Source organism: Ovis canadensis, chromosome 3 (genome assembly GCF_042477335.2).
Source record: "Ovis canadensis isolate MfBH-ARS-UI-01 breed Bighorn chromosome 3, ARS-UI_OviCan_v2, whole genome shotgun sequence".
NCBI classification, from domain to species: domain Eukaryota; kingdom Metazoa; phylum Chordata; class Mammalia; order Artiodactyla; family Bovidae; genus Ovis; species Ovis canadensis.
In genome coordinates, this window is record NC_091247.1 from 136,454,050 (window position 1) to 136,463,189 (window position 9,140).

Below are 9,140 nucleotides of genomic sequence, written 5' to 3' on the forward strand. Positions count from 1 at the left end.
TTTGTTGATATAAAACTCTATACTTATTAGATATATAAACTGCATAAAAGATCCTGAAAGGACATACTCTAATGTATTAATCACTATTATCACTATTATCACTTAGTGATTGAGTTTGGGCCAATTTTGCTCTCATTGTTTTAGTTTAGTATATTATTTGTTTTGTTTTATAAAAGACATGAATTTATCTTTATAAAAACAAAAAACTATTTTTAAAAAAGATACAATATTAGGATGTTCCTCACATTATTGTATATATTACATAGTAAGTAGTAAAGAATCAGCCTCATCTAAAGAGAGATCTGGCCTTTGCTCTTGGCTTCTGTGAGATAATCTCTATGCTGTTGGAATGCCTTACCTGATAAGAGTGTCTTTGTTTACCTGGGGACCTTGGCCACACCAGACTGTCTATGCTGACAATGAATTGATGGCTGGGGCCTTGAGCCACATGGTATCAACTTAACCCCTGAAGGAGCTGCTTTGAGGCAAAGTTGGCCATGTAACCAGTTGACCATATCTCTGTGTCCAAGCCAAAAAAACTCTGGACATCAAGGCTCAAGCAGGCTTCCCTGGTGGTCAGCACTCCATGAGTACTGTCATGTGCATTGTTTCTGAGAGGAGCTAGGGCTGCCCAGGACTCCACTGGGAGGAGACAACCAGGAGCTTCCTGCGTGGAACTCTCTTGGGCTCTGCCCCATGTGCTGAGGCTGAAAATGTGCATACCTAATGACCCAGCAGTTCCACTCCTGGGCATGTAGTCTAGAGAAACTCTTGTACATGTGTTCATATACACACCGTTTGTAAGACCTTGGATGATTTTAATCTGTCAGTAGCCTTCCACTCTAGCAAACTATAGGCATGAATGCAACGCCTTCCAGTGTCTTCTGTCTCTCCTTCCAACAAAGCACAGAACCTGAGAATGGTCTTGGAGATCTCCAGACTTGTACTTGGTATCAGAAGTAAGGGTGGCCTTGAGGAGTCTCAAACTTTACACATATATATTACCAACTATTAGCAAAACAAACTTAAAAGCCATCGAAATGTCTAGCAACAGAAAATTAGTTAAATAAATTCTGGTATAACCATAGCTTAGGACACTATTGTCATTAAAATCCTATAAAAGAATGTTAAAATGATATATTAAGAAACAAGTACTATGACAGTAAGATTTCCTTTTTAGTAAAATGTTTGTAAAATAGAGTCCAAAAAGAGTTTTTGTTGTTTTTTTTTTTTTAACAAGGGCACACATATTCATCCAAAATCCTCTCCTGAGTTCCCTGTGTCTGTCCCTGTCCCTTCTTTAGTGACCTTCCCTCCCTCTTACATCAATCATGTGGTTCCAGCTATACTGTTATTTAGTCATGTCCGACTGTCTGCAACCCCATGGACTGTAGCCCGCCAGGCTCCTCTGTCCATGGGATTTCCCAGGCAAGAATACTGGAGTAGGTTGCCATTTCCTTCTTCAAGGGATCTTCCCAACCCAGGGACTGAACCCATGACTCCTAAATTGGCAGATGGGATTCTTTATCACTGAGCCACCAGGGAAGCCCTCCAGGTATATTACCAAATTCTTAATCCATCCCCTGCCCTTAGGCATTAATCTGGAGTAGGCACTTGATCTAAATTGGGCCTGTCACCCTATACTGCCCCACTCACCACAGCTGACTGGTTGAGGAATGAGTCAGTGAGAGTTCTACCGTAGAAATTATAAAAAACAGTTGTGCCTACAGTTTGAAATTTAGGAGCTGCCAGTGGCAGTAATGTTAGGAAAACAAACTGACAGTGAGAAAAAAATACAGCCAGTTCTCAAAAAGACAAATAGGAAGGAGAATTTTAAGAGTCACGGTCATGTTTGAGACTGGATCCAGTTTTCCTGAAACCAAACTGATTTTTCTTCCCTTTTCCCTTTGGTTATACAACTCTTTAGTTATTATCTTTCCGATAAGTTTCCCCAATTCCCTTAGGCTTCTTGAGATGGAATTATGTTGCTTGCATTTAAGGATCTCAATTAATAAATAATTGGCCAAATCAGAAACATGAAATATCTTTGACTTCTCTTTTTTCCCCACATATACACGATCACTAAGTTACGTTTGTACTCCTGCATAATACCTCTCCAATCCAGTCACTCCAGCCACTTCTCTCCATCTTCACTGCCGTTGCCTTAGTTAAAGTCACCATCCCTCTTGCTCTCCTTCTCCCACTTTTTATTGTGACAGCTTCCTAATGATCTCCTTACTCATTAAATTCACTTAATAAATATGTATTGAGTGTCCCGTGTATACCAAGCATTTTTTAGGTGCTGAAGAAGTAACCAGCAAACAAAACAAAGCCCCTGTCTTCACGAGGACTCTATTCTCCTTGTGTAGGGGCTATGGTTAATTGATGGACAAACGTATAATATAATATCTAATGGTGATCAGTGCTACGAAGCATCCATGGTTCAGGGCTTTCTTGCTGGCTCAGTGGCAAAGAATCTGCCTGCCAATGCAGGAGACATGGGTTCGATCCCAGGTCTGGGACGATCCCACACACCACACAGCAACTAAGCCTGTGTGCCTCAGCTACTGAGCTGGTGCTGTTGAGACCGAGAGCCACACATCACGAGCCCACATGCTGCAGCTACGGAAAGCCACGCGCCCTACAGCCTGCGCTCTGCAACAAGAGAAGCCACAGCAATGAGAAGCCCGCGCGCTGCAGCCACTGAGAGTAACCCCCGCTTGCTACAGCTAGAGAGAAGCCTGTGCAGCAATGAAGACCTAGCACAGACCAAAGTAAATGGATTTAAAAAACTTTTCTAAAAAGAGTCTATGGTTCAGTGTTGCAGTAACGATCCTTAGTCACACCCGCCCCCACAGCCCCCATATCCACACCCTTGGGAATTCTCCTCCCACAGTGACTCTGGCTTAATTCTATGCATGTGTTAGCCAACACGACATCACCAAATGAGGTGCAAGCGGGACACTGCAAAGTGCATGTTTAGTGAACTAAATTCTTCCTTCTGAGAATTCTTCTGCCACCATGTGAACAAATATCAACCCAGCCACTTTAGCTGTTCCAGCTAAGATCTTATGCGTGTGAATGAGGTCACTGAGACCATCTGGTTATAGCCAAACCAGCCCTGGCCAGAAGAACTGCCCCACCAACCCACGGAATGTCAAAAAATAATCATGTTTGTTGTTTTAAGACACTACGTTTGGGTATGGCTTGTTACACAGCAAAAGTTAACTATTGATAATAGAACATTATAATGGAGCAGAATTATGGGAAGCTGCTACTCAAATGGAAGTAGAGAAGGCCTCTGTGAAGAGATGACATTTGAACAGAGAACTGAATGAAGAGAGGAACGGAACCATTTAGCCATCTGGGAGAACATTTCAGGCAGAGAGAACAACATTCCAGGCAGAGGGAACAGCATGTCAATATAGCTTTGAGGCAGGAGCATGCTTGGCATGTTAGAATAATAGGCTTGTCCCTTGAATTTAGTGTTCCAGGGAAAAGAGAAATAAGAAATCAGAGGTGGCTGGGGGTCAGTCATATCTTGTTATTGCAAACAATGCTGAAGTCAATAAATTTTTACAGATGTTTTACATAAGTGACATTACAGCTACAGGGTAAGTTCACATAATTAAATGGCTGTATCAAAATGTTTGTGTTTTGGTATTTTTGACAAGTATTGCTGGATTGCTTTCTATTAGCGTTTGGAATAAGTTACCAGGCTACCAGGAATATGTTACTTGCAATTATCAAACAGAGTATTATCAAACGCATTGGTCTTTGCCAATCAGATAGGTGGAAAAATGGTTTTAATTTGCATGTTTCTTATGAATGAGGCTGAGCAATTATTCACATACTTCAGAGCCACTAGTGTGTGTGTTTTTTTTTCCCTGTTAATTGCCTATTTATCTTTTTTGCCCATTTTTCTACTAGATTGTCAATCTTTTTATAGTCCTTCACATACTAGGAAAATTAGGCTTTGTTTGTAATGGAGTCACATTTTGAAAAAAAGTCTGGCTGCTGTAAGGAATAGACTGATGGGGGCAGGCATGGCAGCTGGTGGACCTATTAGGAGGCTACCCTAATGTTCCAGGTAAAAGAAGGTGGTGGCCAGGGTTAGAAATGTAGAGACAGAGATGGTGAGAAGTGGTCAAACTCAGGAGAATGCTGTAATAATATCTAATGTTTATTGAAGGTTTACTTTGTATTATTAGGTAGTGTGATAATGACCCCATAAGCATTTTCTCATTCTATTTCTCCAACAATTCTATGAGGGAGGTGCTATTTTCCTTCATTTATAGAAGCAGGTTAACTGGGTTTGACTCCAAAGTTCTTATCCACAGTGCCATACTTTTTGATAGCCTCCTGCAGCCAAAGTGATCTTTCTAAACTGCAAGTGTGTTCTGGTCACTCTCCTGCTTAAACACTCTAAAGTGGCTCCCAAGCCTTAGGCATCAGAGTTCACTGAGCATTCAAGATATGGCCAGAGTTAACTGCTGCTACTCCTCCCCACCCCTGGGGCTCCTCCATCGCCTAATATGAAACTGCTCACAGCTAGAAGCCCAGGACACAGCACCCCACCTTCCAACCCAGGCTGAGGCCTCCATCAACAACATCCTTCCCAATCCCCAGACTTTCCCAGACTAAGTCACACTGGCCCTCCAGTCTCAACTTAGACATTAGCTCCTCTGGGAAATTGTGCATGGAGTCCACTTCCCCAAAAATATCCTGGATGAGGTAGCCCTTGTATGTTTTATCAAAGGACCCTGCAGTCTCCCCTTCACTATCGTCCATTCCAGTGTCCAAAACTCCCCCACAGTCCCTCCCAATTGCACTATAAACAAAACGGAGACAGAAGCAATATTTGTATTTTTCTTAAATATCTCTATACAATGATTTTAAAAGATAAAAAGGTTTAGGCAAAAAGATTTACACTGTTCACACATCAGATTATAAAATGGCATCCCCTCCCTGTCAGCTAGACAGGGATTCCAGGACACCCCACCTCCACCACTGCCCTGCCCTGCACTTACCAAAATCTGAGGATGCTCAAGTTCTTTACAAAAAATGGCATTCTACTTGCATATAGCCTCCACACATCAACCAGTACACTTTACATAATCTCTAGACTACTTGTAATACCCAAATACCATGTACATAGTTGCCAGGGTGCAGCAAATTCAAGTTTTGCTTTTTAGAACTTGGGATTTTTTAAAAATATTTTCAATTCATTATTAGTTGAATTCTCAGATGGTATGGAAGATTAACTGTACAGTGAAAAGTGTCTTTCCCTTCCTCCATCAGTCCCCATTCACTTAGTTTTCTTCCTTTACAAGTAGCTATTACAGTTTCTATTTATCCTCCTGAAAAATGTTTATGCATGATTCAGGACTAAATATATATGTGTATGCATGCATGTGTGGATTCGTTTCTTCTGCAAATATTCCGCGCAAATGGTAGCATACTAAACGTGTTTTTTATTGCACTTTTTTTTAAAACTTAGAATATATTGGGGATCTTTTCACATCAATACATAAAGGAGCATCTTCCTCTGTGTGTATGCGTGTAGGGGGAAGGCCAAGAACTACATTTTGTTCACTGGTACATTCCTCACTGCCTCCACACAGGGTCTGGCACATAGTAGGAGCTGTGTATGACTGTTTTACTGAATTGAGGTGAACTGAATTGAATTACAATACAGGAGGTTGATAATAAAAAATGCCGAGGAAATAAATTGTGTGACTAATAGGCACACAAAAATGTGCTCGTCACCATTATTCAGCAGGGATATGCATTTTGAAAATACAGTGATATTTTACTACCCACTCACCAGAATGGCCGAAATAAAATGAAGTATCTGGAAGCAGAAAGTACTGGAGAAGACACGGTACAAACAGAGCTCTTCCACTACCAGTGAGAACGAAAACTGATACAGCTGCTTCAGAAAACTGTCGGTAATGACCACGAAGCTGAACATAGGCATAAGTTCTGACACAGCAACTCTATTCCTCCATATACGTCCAGTGGAAACACTATATAAATTCATCAAAAGACACATACAAGTAAGTATGCAGTAATGGCTTATCTTTGCCCAAACAAAGGTTTGATTCTTGAACAGCTCCTAGGAGGTAACCGCTAAGCTCTTGACGTCGTGACTAATAAGAGTTTCCTTGTTTATCTGGGGGCTTTGGGGCGTCCCAGATCACAGTGTGATTGATGGTCAGGGCCTTGAGCCACAAGGCATCTATCAGCTTGACCCCTGGAGGAGCTGGAGACTAAAGACAACCACATGGGCAGTCGCCATGTCTACCTGACCTACCCCCAGTAAAGCCCCTGAACACTAAGGCTGGGGTGAGCTTCCCTGGTTGGCAATAATCTGCACATACTGCCACACACCACTGCTTGGAGAAGTACATGCTGTCTGTCACTGGGAGAAGACAACAGAGGCTCACAGCTGGAACCCTGCTGGATGCCGCCTTATGAATCTTTTCCCACTGATGATTTTAGTTTGTATTCTTCCACTCTAATGAACCATAACTGAGTGTAACAGCTTAATTTCTGAGTTCTGTGAGTCCTTCCAGTGAATTACTGAACCGGGCAGTGGTCTTGGGTATCTCCTTAATGACAACAAGAATATTCAGAGGAGCATCATTCATAAAAGACAAAAACTGGAAACAACCCCAAGGAGAATAGTTAGACTGTGGTATAGTCATACAATGGAATGCTCTACAGCAAGAAGCTAAACCCACTATACCTACATGCAACAACATGGATGAACTTCTCAAGCATAATATTGAGAAAAAGAAGCCACACAGAGTGTAAGCATATGATCTCACTGACAGAAGGCCCCAAAACTAATCTATGGTGACAGAAGTTAGGACAAGGTTGCCTTGGGAATGGAGCAAAGAGACAAGAAAGTTTTCTAGTGTCTCTTCTTAGCTCCCCTGGTGGTTCAGGTGGTATAGAATCCTCCTGCAATGCAGGAGACCTGGGTTTGATCCCTAGGTTAGGAAGATCCCCTGGTGGAGGGAGGGCCTGGTAACCCATTCCAGTATTCTTGCCTGGCAAATCCCATGGACAAAGAAGCCTGGCGGGCTACAGTCCATGGGTCACAAAGCGTCAGACATGACTGAATAACTAAGCACTGAGCAACCTGGTTCAAAAGCGCACCACCCTCAGGACTCAATCACTTTCCCAGGGCCCTACCTCCTAATACCATCACTTTGGAGGTTAAGTTTTCAACATACGAATTAGGGGAGGGGGAGACACAACATTCAGTCCACAACACAGGGAGGGGGCACAGGGCTGTTTCTGGGGCACTGGTAGTGCTCTGATTTCTGATTAGTTCAGTTCAGTTCAGTCGCTCAGTCCTGTCCTACTCTTTGTTACCCCATGAATCGCAGCATGCCAGGCCTCCCTGTCCATCACCAACTCTCGGAGTTCACTCAGACTCACGTCCATCGAGTCAGTGATGCCATCCAGCCATCTCATCCTCGGTCGTCCCCTTCTCCTCCTGCCCCCAATCCCTCCCAGCATCAAAGTCTTTTCCAATGAGTCAACTCTTCGCATGAAGTGGCCAAAGTACTGGAGTTTCAGAGTTAGCATTATTCCTTCCAAAGAAATCCCAGGGCTGATCTCCTTCAGAATGGACTGGTCGGATCTCCTTGCAGTCCAAGGGACTCTCAAGAGTCTTCTCCAACACCAGAGTTCAAAAGCATCAATTCTGCGGCGCTCTGCTTTCTTCACAGTCCAACTCTCACATCTATACATGACCACAGGAAAAACCATAGCCTTGACTAGATGGACCTTAGTCAGCAAAGTAATGTCTCTGCTTTTGAATATACTATCTAGGTTGATCATAACTTTTCTTCCAAGGAGTAAGCGTCTTTTAATTTCATGGCTGCAATCACCATCTGCAGTGATTTTGGAGCCCCCAAAAATAAAGTCTGACACTGTTTCCACTGTTTCCCCATCTATTTCCCATGAAGTAATGGGACCAGATGCCCTGATCTTTGTTTTCTGAATGTCGAGCTTTAAGCCAACTTTTTCACTCTCCTCTTTCACTTTCATCAAGAGGCTTTTTAGTTCCTCTTCATTTTCTGCCATAAGGGTGGTGTCATCTGCATATCTGAGGTGATTGATATTTCTCCCGGCAATCTTGATTCCAACTTGTGTTTCTTCCAGTCCAGCGTTTCTCATGATGTACTCTGCATTGAAGTTAAATAAGCAGGGTGACAATATACAGCCTTGACATACTCCTTTTCCTATTTGGAACTAGTCTGTTGTTACACGTCCAGTTCTAACTGTTGCTTCCTGACCTGCATACAGATTTCTCAAGAGGCAGGTCAAGTGGTCCGGTATTCCCATCTCTTTCAGAATTTTCCACAGTTTATTGTGATCAGGATGGTGCTTATAAGGATGCATTCATTTTGTAAAAGTTCATGAAGTTTGACAGAGGATTTGCACACTTTTCTGTAAGTATATTATACCTCAATAAAAATTTTTACTCCCCTACACATCTATTATAATGCCAATGAAAGAAAAAAAAATGAAAGGAGAGAGGAAGCAGGGGGAAAAGAGAGAAGAAGGACACTGACCACACTAAGTGCTGGCAAGGATAAGAGAAACCAGAATTCTATCCTGGGTGGGAATACAAAAGAGTACAGCCACTTTGGAGAACAGCTTGGCAGTTAATTACACAGTTAAACACACACTTACCCAGTAACCTGGCAATCCCACTCCAAAAAGCCACCCAAGAGAAAAGAAAAATTATCGTCACACAAAAACTTACATACAAACAAACAGCTTTACTCATTATCTTAAAAGAGACTTGTAAGACTGCAAATGTCCCTCCACAGGTGAATGGATGAATGAACTGTGATGCATCCAATAATGGGGTAATATTATTCCACTCAGCACTGAAAACAGGGGAAGTGTTGACCCACGCCTGACCTGGATGAAGTTTATGCAAGTGAAGGAGGTCAGACTCAAAAGGTGAGGCATGGCGTGATTTAATTTACGTGACAGATCAGACTGCCTAGCTTTTGCGGAAGGGGCTGAACACAAAGGGGCACTGGTTGGACATGTTATATAACTTAATTATGGTGCTGGTGGTTGTACAACTCAATGTGTTAGTCAAAACT